Source organism: Bacillus rossius, chromosome 13, assembly GCF_032445375.1.
Source record: "Bacillus rossius redtenbacheri isolate Brsri chromosome 13, Brsri_v3, whole genome shotgun sequence".
NCBI classification, from domain to species: domain Eukaryota; kingdom Metazoa; phylum Arthropoda; class Insecta; order Phasmatodea; family Bacillidae; genus Bacillus; species Bacillus rossius.
The window spans coordinates 26,283,527-26,304,368 of NC_086340.1; the positions used below are offsets into that span (position 1 = coordinate 26,283,527).

The window sequence follows — 20,842 nt, forward strand, 5'->3', positions numbered from 1 at the left end:
TAATTTCAGAAATATTTATTACTCATGTAATATTTTCCTGTTATTTTTTAATTGCATAACAAACATATTCTCCATTGAAATTGAACATGCATTTCAACATACATCAATTGTCATAAGTCGTGAAAATCTTGTTTCTCTGTCTGTAAATATCTTCATATAAACTGCATTTCGAAAAAAACAGCTAAGTGTACAAAACAACCACAACATTAGGAAAAACATCAACATTTTACTTTTTTAAAAAAAATTTCAAGTCCGCATGGATATCGCCAAGCAAGTATACATAATGAACAAGGCAATACTTTCGCGCCCCATGCCTCTGAGAACAATCACGATAATCACTTAACACATAATTTACAATATTACAATAAGTAATAATATAAGCACCTTTGGTTTTGATAACATTTTCGACATACATCATGCAGTCTCTGTGTACATAACATGGCGGAAAGAACAGAATCTTAGAACTAGGTAGGTAAATACAGGGCTTTAAAAATGAAATTGGACATTATGTCCTATTTCACTTAAAACTTCCAGTCGCTGAAATCATTGGAAAAATTTTTACAGAAAAGAAGCCCTAGGTTTGAGTGCCTCATGCGAGATTTCGTGCGGACATTACAAGTTATGCCTCAACCATTCTAAGACTGTGTATTAACTTGGTCACTTAATTCAATCTTGTCAACAAAGGGGTACAAATTCCGTGAAAACCAAAATGCACCAATAAAGGCTGGTTGTCAGTAAAATATATAGAATGTAAAGTAATAACAAAGCAACGGTTCTAACGCAAGACGTCCTGCAAATAAAATTAATGAATAACTCAAATTATTAAAAACATGCAAGTACATAATCCAGGACTTTGGAAATGTATTGTTACACGAAACTTGCAGGCATACTGTAATAAATATAAACTAAAATAGGGGGTAGAGTTGCGCAGTTGCAAATTCGTGGTCCCGAAAGTGAATGTCGTATTGGATACAACTGTTTTAAGATCGTGTTCCATGGCGTGCGAACTTGGGCACATTGCTTAGGTTATAAAAAAAATTGCACCTTTATAAATAAGCTAGTTAGTAATCATACCAAACACGTGTGAGTTTCAGGATTGAAAACGTAAACACAACACATGTGCCATTTGTTTGCATCAGTAGATTACGACCGTTCTGTTTGCAATCGTAAGGCAGTGACGGCCCCTACGCGTTGAAGAACGTCACCAGTCTAGTCCAAAGGAGTGTCCGTGAATGCATTACTGCACGGGCGCTGCGTGAGGTCGGTTTTGGTACGGCCGATGTTCAGCAAGTTTGCGCGTCACCCAAAAAAAACATCGACTGGAGTGCAGCGTTCGCACCGAGGAAAATGTTTTTTTTTTAAGACTGTATTTTACTGTAGTGACCGTGTCTTACGACGGGGGTTTTTCTGATTAATACTTGCCAACCACCATCGGGCGTGGTCAAGCACCATTCCACGCGATGTTTCGGATGTTTGCGATACGGTAAATGGTGAACGTAGAAAGTGACTTAAACTTAACGCACGTCAGGCCATTTTCTGACGATTCATGCCAACTTCCAACTTCCATAGTCTTAGCACGCAAGCAGCTAACATGCCGAGTTGCCAAAAATAATTTTATTTTTATTTTTAAATATTTTTACGTGGCATGGCCGCGAGGCTAGGAGACACGCCCCCGCCATACCAAGCGTTCGAATGCAAGCACACAGAAGTGTACTTGCAACGTTGCGTACTTCACTTGCCCTTGTATCGCCTACACGGCCGCCGAGAAGAGGCCGTGAAAAGGGAGGGGGGCGAAGGAACAACATCCCTGGAACTGAGTTTCGAGATATTCTCTGTTAGCACGAAAATTATTACAAGTATATTGATAAAATAATTCACAGGAAACCTAACAAGTTATGTGATACACGCAGATCACATTTACAGTTATGGACATATAACAGTATTTTATTTTTTATTACTGTGGCATTTGACAAATTGTACTACATAATATGGAAAAGCGAGGGGGGGGGGGGGGGGGGAGGACGACAAAATTATTTGACCCTGGGCCCTTGATTTTTCTCTACACGACTGAGTGTGCTTAACGAATGCGGGCTGATTCAATGTTTAGCCTCTATAAACGGTATTAGCCATCCGAACTAGTTGTTTACAACCCCTCCCCTAACCAAAAACAAATGAATTGGAAAAACAATGTTTAACTGAAATTAGTAATTTTTTAACACTTCATTAGCGTCACGTGGTAATACGGCAATTAATTTTATGTTTCTAGCTTTGTTTCGTAAATTCGTACTTCCTTATAAGAATGTATCTAAAACGCAGGTTAAAACTACGAGCAACCTACGTGTGCCGGACGTCAAGAGGCAGAAATGTCGATGAGCACAGGTCCGCAAATGCTTCTGTTTATCGCTGGAGTAGTTACCCTGTCCACCAGAATCAGTGTCTACGAATACACCGCGAACCTATTTCAGGACCTTCCGATAGAATTTTATTATAACTTTCTAGTGACTCTCTCGCGACCAGTCCGCCAGTTCCATAGATTTACTAACAATGCAGACACCCCCGGGGATAGTATGGAGCCCTGTTATGTGGAATGCCATGCCGGCGAACGTGCGCGAACAGTTCATTGTTTGCAGATTTAGGTTCCGATGTGTCAAGTTGTGAAATTTTTACAGCCGCATTAAGGGCGTCTATTATTGGCCGATAGCACGGTCAAAGACCTTGGTTTTTTTTTTAAAAATATATCTGTATTCAATATGGTTGGAGCAAACTGATTATCCATGCCTACTACATGCTGGACCTTCTAGACGAACACGTGCATCAAATTAGCTTGGCTACCGAACAGTCACAATAGGACAAAAAAAAATTCGCGAAGTGATGTTAAACTCTGATCGACATGTGCACATGGACCGGAGTCTGTACCACACACCCTAGAAGACAAAAAAAAAAAAAGCAATGGGCAAAATTACATTCAAACCAATTCCAAGGTACCTGAATGTCATCATCCAATTTAAGAACGATATTTGCTCTGATTGGGAAATTTGAGTAATTTAATGCGCGAAATTCGTTCGTTCCTACATATTATAATAATAATAATAATAATAATAATAATAATAACTGCTAAACTAACATTACATAGTTTTTATCGAAACAATTTTTTTTTTTTCAATCAATCTGAAACCATTTGGTGACAAATTTCGCAGCGATTGTAGAACTTCGTTCAACAAAAAACAAATCAGACGCTTAGTGTTCTATTTTAAATACTTTATCTATTTTTAACAATAAAAAATGTTGTTCAGCCCATGCTTCAAAGTCGTGTACCAAGCCTTGGGAAGCACTTTAGACCATAAGTAGAGCTAAGCAATTTTCGCAGAAAAAAATCGGATCGCTCATTAGACTGCAACAAGGTATATCCGCAGCAGCGGTTTCTTCCTTGTGATTGGCGGCCGCTTGCGAGAGAAGCCGTTTCCTTGTTCGACCGAGCCACCCAGGACGCGTTTGCTTCCGCACCGAATGGCTGCAATTGGTGTGCCGACATTTAAACACTTTCAGCTGGTCTCGAAACCTTTTTTACGCGAAAAAAAAAAAATACATTCCCCAAACCCACACGTCGCAGATATGTTTTTCTATTTTATTTTGTCGCGATTGAACCTGCAGAAGAATTTTTTTTCGGTCGAATTCAGACTCATTCTGTATTTTTATTACATTTGACAAAATACATTTGAGGTCTACTGCGTATGTTAACCCTTTGTTTTGTAGTGGTATTTCTATGATACCACTTTGAAAACATGTTACTATTCGCAATGTTTCAGTGGTATCTTTGAATATATATACTGTATAGAAGTCGCCAGCCCAGGTTAAAATTTCTAATACGGTTTTGAGGTAGTTGGTTAATTCACCGCCGCAATCGCCACCATCTCTAGGGCATCGACTTGTGGTGGTCCCTAGCGGACAAGTGTCGAACTCTTCAAACACCCCTTCCCCCTCCCGTTGAACGACCTTGAGCTCCAGTGAATGATGGGTGGGGGGTGCGGGGAATGACAGCAGGCGACAGCGCTGCGCTCTAACGTGTAAATAACAACTAAGACGATACAGGACGTTACGGCAGCGCACTGCTGCGGTGAAGTTCCCAAGCTGCTCATCATACGCTTTTGAAAAACGTAGAGTAAATCCTATCCACTCGCGACTTCTATACAGTATATATATTCAAAGGTGGTATTGCCGAAATACCTCGCGTGAGTAAGCCTTGTGCTGCTATCTGGCGATCCTAACAAGAACAAGCAACATTGGCTGCTTTAATTTTTCCTTCCGCCACGTCTGCTAAAAGTTACACAATAGATTCTAATTTATTTAAATATATTTATGTGTGCCTCAAACGCTTCCCTCCAAACCCCAACTCTTGTAGATAATCGGCCGCAACCCTTCGCCCATAGTGGCTCCGGACACTGTGTCCATTTAAAGTTACGTCGATCCCCCCCCCCCCCTTTTTTTTCCAATTCAAGAAGACCGCGTTCCGCCCGATCTGTTTGTTACTGTTGGGGGAAGATTTACGACAGCTCGCCGGGAGACTCCAGTATTTAATGCCCCTGCTGTGCCAAGAGTTAACTACCGACTGACGCAGGAAGACGTCTTGCAGATCGCCGCTCCATCTGGTTTTGTTTGCACAGCGCAGTAAACTGTTCCGTCAAATGGGACCTGCGAGAACCGGCGTGGTTTAAAGGGCCAGGCCGATCATGGCGCGCACACACACACACACGGTGTGCAGAGCGGGAAGCCTACAACTCACGTAGTTTCGGTTCCCTACCACGTTCGTGCAACATCGGATTTCTCTCAAAAATTGAAATTTAAAAAATCGAAGGGTTATGTTAGGTTAGGTCAGTCACAACATGCTTGTTTTCATTGGGAACTTCTGATTTAGCGGCTGAAGTGGCGTTAATACCAAAACGCAAAACTTCGGAAATTCTTGCAGGGAACCGAAACTACGTGAGTTGTAGGCTTCCCGTGCAGAGCTTCTGAATGAAAAAAAAAAAAAAACCCACACGCGATTTTAAAAACTGAACAAGATATCAGAGTATTTAAGCATGAGCTTAGGGAGGATGAGTAGTTCTGTTTCCTTATTTTTCTTTTCTAACCTGCATTTTAAGGGGGGAAGGAACTGAAACGCCGAGTTTCCAGTATGGATTTTAGACATGAAACGCCCGGTTACAGAGTTCTGAAAGCACTCCTCAAGAACCTCGCATTTCTCCGCCTTATGACATGGTTACCACTCAAATCTCGTAGTCGTGCTATGCACGACGAGAAGACTGCGCGCCAGTTCACAGTCAATAACGCGCTAGAAGCACTTCTCGCTCACACAGATACACCACGGACGAGGCGATAAGGCGAGACTCTTTATTTTGACAGGTGTTCCAGCGAACATTAACTTTGACAGCTAAATATTGTGACGTAATAAACAAAACAAATACTGATTCGTGTGGCACCGGACTAGCTAATGCTTCAATAACAATTTTTTTTTTTTTACTTTGTATGAACTAAGCTATCGAAGTTTAAGTATCCCTTGCAGTAACTGTCCAAAAATTCTCACATTTTACTGAACAGTGTGTATACTATTTTGACGGCAAGTTAGAATATCTGTAATTATGCGTTTGAGTGATCTTTTTCATTGGGCAAATTTTCACAAGCTGCAAGACAAGAAACCAATTAACAAGTTAACAATATTCACCTCATCCTATCACGTGAAGTCAGGACTGACTGTGTAATGTGGCGTCATCAGAACATTAACAAAATACACTGACTTGATTAAACATAAGGGTGTATATTCTACCTTGAAATAAGCAAAAAAATGTTAATTTTGCAATCCCCCTTATTATATACTAACATAATTTTTGTATAAACCAAGGACGCAGTCAGGTAGGGATCATGATTCACCCCCCCCCCCCTTGTATATGCTTATTTTATCACAATAATAATGCAAATAATTAAGCAGCTTAAAATGATTGATGTGTGGTTTAATTTATAGCCACTAAATTATGCAAAATTAGAGGGAAGCATTCACTTTAAGCACATTTAAGAACATGATCATAGGTAGTGGTATTGTAAAGATCTATCTACCTTTCGTAGGTGGCATCTTTTATTTAAGAATGTAAGGCTTTTAAAATAATTAATGTTCCTCAGGCAAATTAAAATTCATTTTCAAATATCAAATTATTAAAACATCCCCCCCCCCCTGCATTATCAAATGTTAGTTACAAGATAGACGTAAATTAGAAATTAATATTAATCCTGTTAGTTTTTTTATAAAGAAATTTATTATTGGATGAATTAGATCATTCATGTATAATCGTGTCAAAATATTTCTACATTCTGGTGTTTGTCGTGAACTTTATATGGATTTATTGTTAGGGTAAACGTGATTACCGATGGGTGCGCCTGGAATTTGGGTATCATGCCCCATTAAAAAAAACCTAAAACCGTTTGTCAAACGTAACAGATTGCCGTAAAATTGAACGAAACGAAACGATCAAGTAGTAACAAAAATCTAGAATCCACAACACGGAAAAACTTCAGTCACAGAACAGGAAAAAAAAAAGCTTGTGCATATATCTTAATTAGTTCCTCCCACTAACATTTTTAACTTCCAAGATGTGAACGAACTGGTTTCTTTGATTACAAACTTCACAAGCGCGTCTTTGTTCAGTTCATTCTACCCCAAGAGCAAGGTTACACAGTGAATATCCTTGTACGCTGCTAGTTTTTATCTGTCTCTTTCTCTCTCGCTATCTCTCTTCGACGGCAGCAGGATTTTACGTAATAAACAAGCTTCACAACTAGTATGTACTCAATTTCTACATTGACTCAGCCAGTTTCCAAACGTGGTCACCTCATCTTGCGTCTTCAGATGACAATAGTCGGTTCTCGGGAGTACGAGCCCCGGAAGAGAATCGAATTTAGACCTTTCGCTTGCGAAATACTCGCTGAATCATGGTAAATTCCAGTCAAATGTAAAACAATGCATAGTTCTGTACGTTAAAGATAACTAGTTAATTTAAGTCCAAAATGTCCACACAAATCTGTAGTAAAATTTTCCTGGCTCCTTTCAGACAAAAAAATTTCAAATTTTCCTGACTGTTATATGATTTACCTCTTTATTCTGAAATAAATAAAGGTGATTCAGCCTCCGCCACAATCATCAGACTTAAATTTCAAACTAGAAATATACAACACAAATGAAATTCGAACAGAACCTTGCGAACGCCATTTCATAGTCTGTACAACTATGCATAATGGGCGTAGATCCCCGTTCTCCCCTCTCCACCTAAGAATTAAGAAGCAATTGCAAAAGCGTGACTGCGAAACAGGTTTTATGTCAACTATGTCTTATGGAGAACTTTCTGTACATTTTAAAGTTATCTGCTTACTGCATGCCTGTAGGCCAAAATATGGGCAGTAGAATACAGCGTACAAGCACCTTATCCAGGGCTTAAGTGTTTATTAACCCCGCGTGCTGGACTCTCGAGAAGCGCCTCCCCTCTTCTCCATGCAAATTCCACGGGGTCCTCTTGCGAAACCTACAGATTTTCGGCCCTGCTATTCATTAAAATCAAGTGTTGAAAAAAAATTGCTTTCGCAGACTATGAAATTTCCAAGACTTTTCCTGGATTTCAAGTGAATTCCCCGACAAATCCTAACTTCCGTGACATTTTCCTGATTTTCCCTGACTTTCCAGAATGTTGGACACCCCGAATAAGTATTTTTAATTTATCCTGTCTAAAATTCATTCAACGAAAGTCCGCGCTTTACTGATTAGTAGATACGCAATGCGTAAAGCATTGCATCGCAGCTTTAGGACACAAAAAAAAGGTTAAGGTAATGGAAACTTCATGTTTACTGTGTGGAGAATGAACTCGACATCAAGTTCATCATATACGAGGACAGAAATAATTGGGGGGGGGGGGGGGGGACGGGGGGGACGTCAGTCACATTTCACATTCGCAAAAAAAAAAATGAATTTTTTAAAAAAGTATTTTAAAAATTTTCTAAAGGGCTCATTATCCTGCAACGTTTGTTGTTAAAACTTTAATAGGGGATACACGAACCCATAACAGGGAAATAATTTAATGTGTGCTACTCTTTCAATACTCGCCAGTCATGTGTAACATCTAACCTCGGCATCGAGCAAATTTATGTGTTATGTTGCAAATACACTTGTAATACGAAACTTGAACACGAAATTTAACGTCGAATTCTCTCAAATGTCGAGCGTGATAAATATATACAGATTGTTTTTTCAATAACATTTCTGGACGCGAATCACTCGTAGTTTCCGCACCGGCCACTATAATTCGTTAACGGAGCAGCTAAGTCGACTACTGAATCGTTTGATAAACAAACCGAAATGTTAAACTATATAATAAAATAGCTCCGATAAAAGCGAAAATAAAAAAACCCTTGAAAAACTATATTAAACCCCGGATTTGGAACTATTTTCGACACAGAATTTTATTAAAATACTGCTCTCCTTGTTAAAATTCATAAAAAAACAGTAAATGCGATAGCGTTTCCTTTGTCATTGTGAATTTTGGTTCGACCAATCGGCAATAGATAGCAGCACCGTGGTTACACATTTCCGTTCCATGCCACTTCCGTTCCATTCGTGAAATTACTTCTACCAAATGCCGTACGCCGAGAGCTAAGGTGTTACACAACAAAAACGAAAGACGATGGAAATTCACCCTGATATTGACGTTTCCCACTGCAGAATAAGACGTCACGCGCTTTATTGATCAGACGACGCTAATAGAACCGCGAGGTTTCACACACAGTTCAACCAGTTCAAGGCTGGAACTGAAGCGAAGGCCTTGCACAGCACGACACAACGTCATTACGTAACGTAATGAAACTTCATTGCACGAGGCAATCGACTGCATCCCAAGCACACTTTATTATTAGATACGTAACCCATCATTTTAAGCAGACATGGCTAAGCACCTTAGGTTCAAGGCAAGTGTCAGAAATTTAACTCAGTTAAGCTCGAAATTTGTCTGTAAAAAAAAGCCTATTGATGTTACATCGTGTTGAATTGGTTCAACGAACTGAAATTTCACAAACAAGTTACTTCCCTGTCAAACACCAACTCGTCTAGTTAAGACAAATGGTTTGAATACTAACGAAACAGTAGATGTTCAACTTAAATTTTAACAAGTTATAATACCCAAGTCTGATGAAGAGTGGCTCTGAAAACGATGCTGCCGTATATAAGCTATTCGGCGGTGCTAATGCACATAAAGCAACTTAAGAAATATTTTAACAAGCATTTAGGCTACTAAAGAAAAGTATAGATTACGGTTTAGCGCAACACCATTATGCACACGGACTAACGACCTCCGGGTTTAAATAAGGCCCGTTAGGCCTATGAAGAACAAAGAAGAGATAAATTATCAACTAATGAGTCAGTCCGAGCCCACGCTTATTCCACGAAAACACGAGCGAAGCCCCATTTATGCAGCGACAACTTTCCTCTTTCGCTCACAAACGACCCACGATCGTTTATCAGCAGAGCACTGGCTCGTTTATAACTCGGTTGGGATCCTGAAACTGTCCACGCCTTCTTACATCCCGAGTTCAGGATCAAAGATCAAGGACTAACTCGTCGCAACAGCGAAACCAAATTAAAATTCAGTTTGTTTATATATATAAGTGGCTTCACGTCTGAAGCATCCAAACATTAACCATCGCCCAAGAAATTTCGGATAAATTTTCTGGAAGGCATAAAGCGAGCAGTGTCGAGGATAAGGTACTCAAATTGTAAAGAATAATCGCGAATTCAGCATTCTGCGCTTAGGTTCCGTATCCCTTATACAACTGTACGACTCTTGAAGGGTATCAGACCCCACAAATTTGGATGCTTCCATCTTTTTCCTGCAATTCTAATTTTGAACTAATTTTTCCCAGACCTTCTCTACCTTGTTCCAACCACATATATTTACTAACAGGTTCTGTAAGCGTCACGAGGAACTAACTTATTATTTTACGCGGGCGACTACAACTATCATGATGATCACACCAGTTCACAAGTGTTGACTTCAACAGGTATCCAGAGCCCAAGTCCTGTGCCAAGTCAAACCAATGAAATTAGTACGCAAGCTTGATTGCAAACGGTATAAAAATATTTGAAACTGCAATATGGAGAGGCCTTATCCTCCTTAACACGCGTACAGTTCAACTAAGACTTGCCACCCAAGGTTAAGAGGCTCAGTTGTGTCGAATATTACCACCTCTAACCAGGAACGTAGCCGGAAGTAAATTAGGGGGGAGGGGAGGGGGGGGAACTAGAGAAGACAGAATAAGAAAATTACAGGAACTTACATAAATTTACACAGAACTTATTTGGAAGAAGGATTATTGTAATCCTTACAGTGGGCTACAGTAAATGCATTTCCCCCCACGTCTAGCACAACATGTCTCATATACAGAAGCGGTAGGAATTGTTTGCAAAAAAAGTCCATATTTAATGCTGGTTTTGCACACGTGTTAGTTGTGTAAACATGTATTTAATAGAAATTGTCATGTGTGTATTTCATGTATTAAATAACATTAATACACGTGTATTTATGGCTTGTTTTAACGAAAACATCAAACAATTGACTTAAGAAAGAAGTATTAAAACCATTGAATAAAAACCAAAATATAAAACTAATAGTTTTCTTTTCTCAAGCAAAGTGTGTAAAAGTCTACTGTTCCCTGAGGTTTTAGTATGACATTTTTTATTTTATTTTAAAGCTCATTTAAAAAGAAAACAAAAAATATATATTTTTTAATTGTTATACTGGATCTCCTTCTTCACGAAATCCTGACTACGGCTCTGTTCTGACGCATTTTCTACTTCGAACTCTCGTTGCAATTTCAAAACTGCAAAGATCCTTGAAACCTGCCTCAAAATAATGTGGGACAGGGATGGTATTTATATTTCCGGTTAAAACATCCAATATAGATTTACGAACTGATTGCCCGCCGTGTCACAACGTACTCAACGGATTCTTAACTGTTCTGACAGAACCGTCTACACAAGTTACAAAAATCAAAGCACAAAGTGATGTTTTCTTACGTCCCTTTCTGAGGCACCAACACAGAAGGGATGTGCCTAAAAAAAAAAAATACAACTCTGCTCAAAACTATTTGGCACTCCAGCTTGGCAACATAAACAAAACGATGAACCCAATGACCCAGTTGATGGATTAGCCATTCAGGATGAGCATATTTCAACTTGCTTACCATACCGATTGACTTGAAGGGATCGAGAGCTATAACTAATTATTTTTGTGTATATATGTGTATATATACTAACTTATCAATTTACAAAAATACGTTCATTCCACGCCCGGGACACGAACTCAAAACACCTCGCAATGAAAACCGGAGTACAGCCAACCGTGCTGGACTCAAAAGTAGCGCGACAGACGCGACGCGAATCAAGCTAGGTATGCGACAGCGAACACATGCGCGTTATTGTGGAACCGCACGACAAACAATAGAAAACATTCGTTTACAACTATCCAAAGTTAACATTAATTCGGGGTGAAGAGGGGAAAAATTAAAAACTTTCATGTGTGAACGTATTTCAAATATTCCACAGACGAATTAAGTAAACAAAACTTCGAAATATTTAACAAATATAGAGTTGTATTGCCAATGCGCCAGATTGATAGGGACTGGAAAAATTCGCGGTTTCAATGACCACTAGGATAGACGCCACGATTCTCTAATGTACTCGGGCAACTATCACCTGGTCATTGGCTACCGACTCGGGACACCTGTTTACTGCAATTCTTATGATTCGATACTTCTTTTGTTGAATGTTTGCCATTTGCTCAGAGTCCTTCGGGTAAATTGCGTTCCAATCACTGACGCAGCATTAAGCTAAACGAGTTTGGATTCCAGCCTGTCTCGAAAGGAATCCGCGAATTTATCCGGTCTCTACAGATTGATCATCATTCGAAAACAAAAAGTCCGACGCGAATATCAGTAACTTCGTGCCAGCGATTAAAATCTGGACGGTAGAGAGGAAGGTGGAGGGGGGAAAGCCTTTCAAAGCGTCCGCGAACTTAGTTCGCGCTATTGTAGTTCCAGCTTGTCAGCAATCTCTCGACGCCGAAGAGGTTTTTAAGACTAGATCCCGAGCAAAACACGTTCCTGAAAAGTTTTCTCGCTTCGACGCGAAACCAATCGAGTTTTTAATCGCGCCGACCGTCGGCGTCGCCCTCGCGATGGGCCGAGGGGGTTTCACTTTCGCGCCACCGGGAGCGCTGCGATGAAATCTCGTCGGGTCGCCATTTATAGACGCGCGCGCGACGAAGAAAACCAGGACAGGTCGCAGGCGTGGTTGGTTTCTAATGCGCCGTCAAACAAGTGCGTGGGCAGGGGACATCCGAAGGGGGAGAGGGGAATTGGGAAATATATACTTCCCCCCTCCCCTCCAAGTTACGAAAACATTTGCAAAATAGGCCTATCAGTGAAGACAGTATGTTATTTTGGGTGACGCAAGATGAGCTGTTACAACACCTGCAGATTGCAACTTGTGAGAAGCCATGTCGCCTTTAGCTATTACTGCAGGCCCCGTGTCAATTGTAAATAAGTTCTTTTTTTTATTATACGTGTTCAAATTATATTTTTAAACCCCTCTCCCTTTTTTTCGTCCACAAAAAAAATTATGTGTCCGCCCCTGTCACCAGCAAAATAACATAAATTGAAAGCAAACAGCGGGCCATGACGAATACGTAAAGCAAAAATTTCTGTTTGTAAACAACGTTTAAAAAATGTTAAAAGGACAAAATTATTTAGTTTTTTTTCCGTGTATGTATCACTAGTCACTTACAAAAATAATTCTGACGAATTTTAAAGGAAGAATTACCTGAGCAAATTTATATCTCGATAGTTTCCTACCGCCACATGATAAATGAATAAAAAAACAGTTCAAAACTGCCGCCAAAACGGCACCCTCTAATTGGCTGTTGGCGCTATGCGTTCACAACAGAAAATAAAATAAATTCATTTACCTGGCATGCTCTGTTGTGAATCAATAAGTTCAAAAACCTGGCGGTCAAATATTCTGCTTTTACTGTTTTTGTTTTTTCAACTGCAAATCCAGCTTTTTAAAGTGTACCCTACATTCAGCCATCTTTAAATTTATATAGGCCTAAAAAAAAATACTATGCCACGGCTAGCACTTCAAGCGTATTATTTAGGCCGTGGCCGAATTTAAGTACTTAATTGTTTACTTGAGACCTTTATTGGAAACTCAAAGGAGTGATTTTTGTCACTTTCGGAGTGTTTCGCGAGTTCACGGCAAATTACTTTATGATTCTGCCTTTGTTTCATAGTTACAATCGGTACGTATGTGCTTGTATTTGTTAAAACTTCCTTATTAAACAGTTTTGAATTTTTTTTTTTTTTTGTTATTCGGTGCATTTATATCAACCAAATATAAAAGTTAAGACGATAGTAACAATCTTAGAATTACTTTAATACTGTTATGAGGCGGCTAGATGGCTAGAGTGGCCCTCGTCCTATCACGCGGAGTCCAGGCGCCACTCGGTCCCGCCTGGAGGGTTCCACGGGTCCCGAGAGCACCGTCGCGTGAAGTGGCGTAACTAGGACGCCGTTGTTCTCGCAGCTTCGAGTGCCGAGTTTGAAAGACCTTGAAAACCAGATACCTACTTCGGAGGGCTGCGAGACCTTTCCAAAAGGGTAAACGCGGGCAGGTGTAAAAGGAGACAAGCCGACCTGCGGTGGAGCAGTTACACCGACGAATCCTCGGCGCCACCTACGAGCGACCTCTTGGCGAGCGATGGCGGGCGACGAGAGATGGACTTCACGGCGCTGTGTCCACGACGCGACAGACGAGTGAGTGACGCGAAGCAGTGAGTTGGGACCGAGGCGCTTGGCAAAAGGCCGAGCAGTAGAGAGAACTCCAGTGGGGAGAGTAAATAGTGGACTTATGAAAGTGTGATTAATTTAATTTGTGGACGGACATTACATGTGCTGTAATTTAATTTAAATATTTCGTAATAAAGAAAACTGTTTTATCACTAGCAAAAAAAAAAAAAAACAGAAAATACGACATACAAAAATATTTTTCAACATGGATACGTTTATTTAACGTGTACTACGCAAGTAGTACAGATTGTTTTCCGACATACGGCCGGCATTCTCACGGCCCCTACCACATATGCGCCCAATCAGGGTAGGATGGGAGAAATTTCCAGTTCGTTTATACATTCCAGAGCAATAAATTTAAAACAGAACTGGCTAGGGATCACTCCATTTCTTTTTTTTTTTGATCGGGAAGGTATTAAGAGCTTCGGCAATGACCAGCGGCTGGGACCACCAACCCAGCATGGTCCACCGACTCGGCACCGTACCTCGCTCAACTGACCAGACAGTCAGCCTGTGTCCTGAGCCCTGAGACTTTTTATCAGCACTGCTGGCGCCTACCCCGATCTCCCACATCACGCTGAGACCACTCAGTCACCCAGTGAACCCCGTGGTCCGATGGAGGCACTAGCTGTCCAGGCTAGTACCGGAGCTGTGTCATCGCTCTACACGTCGACTCCGCATCGGGTGGCACAGAAGCACACGGATCAATAACCTCGCCAACGGCACGCGGCGGACGAGTCTGGACCGGCGACCAGAAGTGGGTCAGAAGCACACCTGTTCCTCGCGGCGGATTGAAAAGCACCTCATCTCGTCCGGGGTCGTCGTACCGAGAGAGGCGCCCAACGCGGCCGCCTGCCTCGCCGGACAGAGAGCTCCAGCTTCCAACACGCCGTCAAACAAAACAAAAAAAAACGTTAAACATTTATCGACAGTGTCACGCAGTGGCGTAGCCAGGATTTGTGTATGGAGGGGTGTTAAGAAGCATGTCCACCCTCCCCGTATTAAAGCTGGGGGTCCGGGGGTCCTGCCCCGGGAAATTTTGGATTTTAAGGTGTGTAAAAATAGTGCTATTTTAGCAGTTTTCGGTACTTAAATTTAAATATTGTAATGGTAAAAAATTTATTAATTTTAATATGAAATTTGTTTGAGTGATGAATAAGAAATTAATTAAAAGATTTGGTGCTAAAGGGGGGAGGGGGTTGAACCCCTTAACCCCCCCCCCTGGCTACGCCCCTGGTGTCACGGAAATTGTCACGTCATGTATATAAAAAGATAGTATTAAAATTCACGAGGAGAAGGGACAATGGCGGCTTCAGGATGACTTTTTTTCGAGAGGGGCTATCGCACAAAGAAAGGTCGTAGTTGCAAAAAAATGAAAGCGGTCAGATATTGGCCTTGGAATATTACTTACAAATTACAGGTTTCAAATACAGAACCTTAGTAGCTACATGCTACTTTTGATGAGATAAAAGTTCAAAATACGAAATTAAATATTTAAGTAAACATAAATATACACTAATCAATAAAATTGGTCTCGGGAGGGGCTATAGCCCCAACCGCCCCCCTTCTGGAGCCGCGCTTGGAGAGGGAGTGCTGTAGGATTATGCTTGTTCAATCAGCTAGATACCGATAGGCTTTGATGTGAACGAGTGGAAAAAAAATATTTCCTGTATAAAATAAGAATCGGATCACAAGCATCCCAGCTGACAGGTGTCACGAGTCAGTAGCCAATGAGCAGGCGGTGTTTAAGTGTATTCCAGGCTAGAGGTTACTGAAACCGCGGTTTTTTTTTTTTCAGCCTGTAGCGATTACGAATAGCATTTAAGAGCCATTACACTGGCCTATGCAAGTTTCTTTTTTTTTTAACATGTATTTTTTTGGACAGTGAAAAAAAGCAAAAACACGTGTTTTCACGTACGTTTTTAAGTATCTAAACATTTTATTGTAAAAGTGAAATGAAGCGCAGGAAGCTTCTTTATTTGATACTAGTCAATTAAATTACACGGCCGCCACATAAAGTCCCATGAAGGCTCGTTACCAACGAGAGGACAGCACGCAAGGTCGCTGTCTAGAGCGTAGAGACTACGAGGCGTGTGTTGCGCGAGCCAATGTCACCCTTAGCTAGGGGACCCAGCCAGACGGCACACCTTAAGGGGGTATGTCCCGTTCCAGGTCTTTTTTTTTTTTTTTTTTTTAGTTTGACAAGGTTAAGTTTATACACTTTTGGGTGGCCGAACTTCAAAAAACACACACACACACACACATGAAGTGTTTAAGTTTTTGTATAATTAGCTGGAAAAGATTAATTTTTAACATTTCTGTGCATTGTGGACCACGGTTTGGCCACATGTGGAGGAAGGCACCCACCAAAGTTCACAAAGCCAAAGGGAAACTTTATATAAATTGACTGTTTAATGAATTTTATCAAAATTGACACTATTTTAATAAAATTCATTGTCTAAAATCAGGTCCAAAGCTGAGGTTGAGCATTTTTTTCGTGTCTTTTTCGTTTTCATCGGAGCCGTTTCTTTATGTAATTTAAAATTGCTGTCTGCAAGTGGAATTATTTGATAGTCGACATAGCTGCTCCAACAACGAAATTTAGCGCCGGGTGCGGAAACCACGTGGTGATTCGCGTCAAGAATTGTAGTTGAAAACACAATTTGCGCCAATATTCATCAAGCTCGACTTTATTTTAAAGAATTCTACGTTCAATTTCGTGTGCGAGTTTCGTATCACTGGTGTTTCTGCAGCACGAGAATACATGAATTTGCTCGTAACCGCGGGGTTAAGAGGTTCTACGTTTATAGCGAATACTGGAGTAACAAGCGATTTGCCTAAAGGCGGTTTGCCTAAACACGAATTCGTTACGGCGATTTGCCCAAAGTAATTTCGCCTAAAGGCGTTTGGCCTAACGTCGAATTGCCTAAAGGCGATTTGCCTAACGGCGTTTTCCCTAACGGAGTTCTGCCTGAAGGCGATTTGCCTAACGGCGTTTTGCCTAACTCCGATTTTACTAACGGCGTTTTGCCTGACGGCGTTTTGCAAAACGGCGTTTTGCCTAAAATTAGGCAAAACGACACATGCCCGAATACTGAAAAAGATTAGCGCACATTTTTTTTTTTTATGTTACTGCGCAGATCGCGCGCGCCGTCTCTCCCATCATCAGTCCATGGTCGGTCGCGGGCCCCCGCGGGGCGAAAACACTGCCGTGCGAGCGGCGAGCGATCGTCCGATCGAAAACCCAGCCCGGACCAGTCCAGCTTTCTACCGCCAGCCGGCACCACTGACGTAACGGTTCCGAACCCCGCGCAGGATGAACTGGCAAATACCGTGGAAGTTCTCCGAGCACGCGTTCCACGGTTCGGCGCGTCCCGTGGTCCGGCATCAATCCGGTTCACTCTCGTTCGGGACTCTTTGGAAGTGGAGATGAAACATCCCCTCGGGCGATTGTGAAACGTTTCTGACGCAAAAAAAATTTGTACAGATAATAGGTACCTACTTAGCCAAAGAGATATGATGAGAGCACTATGCTATATACGTTGCTGGGCTCGTTTATGTTCTGTTCGTGCGATTATTCGTCCCCCACAACCGGGGGAAAAAAAAAATAGAACCGAGAGAGATAGACGAACTAAAGAATAACACGTCGAGAGTGTAGGAATTCGTTTGTTTTAGAATATATATATATATACATATATATATATATAGTCAGCTGTGAATACCTTTAAGTTTATATTTGCTACCACCGCGCCCACGTTCTTCTGAATCCAACCAGCAGCATAGAGAGCGCTGTTGAGACAGTCCATGCATTTACCGCATAGATAGTGCTACCTCTTTCGAATTTCATGTTTCGTTCGAAGATTTGGCGTTTTTCAAATGGCAGAATTGTTTGAAGAAACAGTAACACGCACAGTTCTTTTTATTTACGGTGTATTTCAACAGTGAGTAATGTTTATTTAGAAACTAGACTTTTTTTCTCTCTTTTTCTCTGCCATTTTACCCCTTACCACTTACGGTCAAGGTTTGAATTTCCAAAGAGGTTTCGCTTCTATTACGTGTGCTGAGTTAGACGTGCTTTTTTTTTCCCCTGGCCTGTTGACCTTGTCCGCCAGGTATCATTCATTACCACGCGCTGCCGGCGTTGCTCAATTAGGTTCAGCGTTTCCTTTTTTGATGCGTTACATCTTAGCTCTTGATACACGGCATTAGGTGGGAGTAATTTCGTTAATGCGATGTAAGTCGAGGAACGAAATGTGTCTAACAACCACGGTGCTGCCATCTTACGCGGATAGCACAAACCAAAGTTCACAAAGACAAAGTTTTAGATTTAAAGTATTAACTGTTTAATGTATTTAATAAGATGGACAGTATTATAATAAAATTCCTTGTCGAAAATCAGGTCAAGAGCTGGAGTTTGGTATTTTTCACGCCTTTTCGGCTTTTATCCAAGCCGTTTCATTATATAGTTTAAAAATTCGGTATGCAAATGGAATGATTCGATACTTGACGTAGCTGCGACGGCAGCGAATTCTAACGGCGGGTGCAGGAACTACATATGATTCGCGTCCAGAAATGTAGTTGAAAACACAATTTGCGTATATTTATCACGCTCGGCATTAATTTAAAGAGTTCTACGTTGAATTTCGTGTCTAAGTTTCCTATTATAGGTGTATTTGCAACATGAGAACACAATAATTTGCTCATTACCGACGTTAGATGTTACATATCACTGAAGAGTACTGAAAGACTATCTCACTTTTTTTTGGTGGTTTACATTTTACATTTTATATTCTCGTTCAAATTATATCGACGTTATATTACAAGAAAAAAAAATTCGCTAGCCTGAACGTGCTGTATTAAAATCATGTTACTGTAGCTACTTTAAAACAAAACCATAGTTGATAAGAACCATTATTTTTCTCGGCAAAGCCATTTTAAAAAACGGGTATAGTCACAGCACATGGGTCTTTGTTCCGTTCACAGAGGATTATGGTAGGTTTTCCACCCAACTAAAACATTTGATAGGTTTCACGCTCAATACTACCTTGGCCTTGAATATTGTAGAACGATATTAGGGTTAGAATGTGTTTTCCTGAGTGATGGAAAACACCGTGGTTGTTTTAATACCTTTTCGTAGAATTTATTTAAAATATTAATTACTTGACTATTTGCATGATTTGTAGCTAACTGTAAAATAACTTCTATAAAATAAACATAGCAATGAATTCTGTTCAGTTACTACTTGTTGGTAATTTTAAAGCGAGAACTCCCGGCAGATGAGTTATTATTTTGTTACATTTCGCGGTAAACCTCCTTGACCTTCAACCCTATAGAACATACTAAACGTTTCGCCAATTAGCGAGGTGATCAGAGAACATGGCGGTAAGAAGTTAGTGACTGGGCGTGTACGACCTTTGCCCTGTTAAAAATTGAAGTCTACATGACAGCGATCTCACTTCTCCATCTGCATAGAAAACCTCCTCTTTTGTTATAACCAGAGGCGTAATTTCAGCTTTTTAACCCGGGGTGGCAAGGCGTACCGAAGTTTGTGGGTGTAGGGGGAGGCCTTATAATTGGTGGCTCAATCTTAGAAGCAGCACGACGTTTATCGTGTATGTCGCAAATGAATCCACGGGATTTTACGGGTTCTCTACAGCTATAACGCTAATTCCTTGTTGTTTTGTAGTAAAAGTTTTTTTTTTTACCACACTCACTTTATTATTAATTTTACAATAATTGTACTTTTAAAATTTATACAGCTACGGTTTGTCTTCCTAACCATTTTCCCAACCAGAGCCCCCTCAACCTTTTATCAAACGACCTACTCCATGGACTAATATACTTCTAGCATCAGCCTTTATAAAGCTACGGTTTTCTTTTCCTTAACAGAGCAACTTCAACCTTTAAACATATATATCCATGGACTAATGTCATTCTAACATTTGCCCATTATACAGCTACGATTTATATTTATACCCAGAGCGACTTCAACCTTTGAACAGACGACCTTCTCCATGGACTTAGATACTTCTACCATGGGCGTCGCAACCGGGGGGGACACGTCCCCCCCAATAATAAAAGTCTTCCATTTCGTCCCCTCCAATAATGTATTTAGTTTCGTAGTTATATTATTGATATTATTTCTGTGATATAACCCATATGTTGCGCATGGTGCATTTAGTCCAATCGTGGTAATGTGAGCACTGTGTTTTTACAAATTTGCTCTCTGAAAATATTTTTTATAAAAAATAAATTATATATTGCAACCAACTATAATTAGAATATTTAGGAAAGAAAAATGCCTAAAAACCACCTTTATGCACCTTCAAACCCCAAATTTTCCCGGGGGAGGACACCCGGACCCCCCGCTTTTTCCCCCATGGGATGGATATTCCTCAACAACTAAATCAATTTCAGTCCCCCCCCCCCAAAAAAAAAATATCCTTGCGACGCCGATGCTTCTACCATTAGCCTTTATGAAGCTACGGTTTGTGACTTCAACCTTTGAACAGACGATCCCCTCCAGGGACTAATATACTTATACCATTTGCCTTTTAAAGCCATGGTTTGTGACTTCAACCTTTAGAACAGACGACCGACTCTATAAACATTTGCCTTCCACACAGCTGCGGTTTGCGCCCCTCGGGAGAGCTGCTTCAACCTCCAGGGCAGATGAACCCCTCCACGTGCCGATACCTCCGTGGAGGCTGGGAGCCGGCCAGAGAAGCAGACTGCAAACGCGGGGGACGGACGCCAGACGAACTGACGCACTTGCGCCGCGACGCAAACACCCTCCCCCCTCTCCCGCATACCCGCCAGTCGCGTGGGAGGACAGTTCTCGACTTGGCACAGGCGGACTCTGTTCTGTGTCTCTCCTGCGGCACATTTCACCCCGAGGCGTTCCACGACCGAAGCG

The 20,842-nt window shown here is 41.0% G+C and overlaps 1 protein-coding gene across 1 annotated transcript in view; it reads right to left on the reverse strand.

Annotated features, from left to right (window-relative positions):
- Positions 1–20,842, reverse strand: part of LOC134538392 (ADP-ribosylation factor-like protein 4A) — a 30,918-nt gene continuing 10,076 nt past the window's right edge. The window contains exon 1 of the mRNA XM_063379685.1: positions 1–20,842. This exon is cut by the window's right edge and continues 10,076 nt beyond it. The gene's annotated coding sequence lies outside the window, so the exon portion shown is untranslated.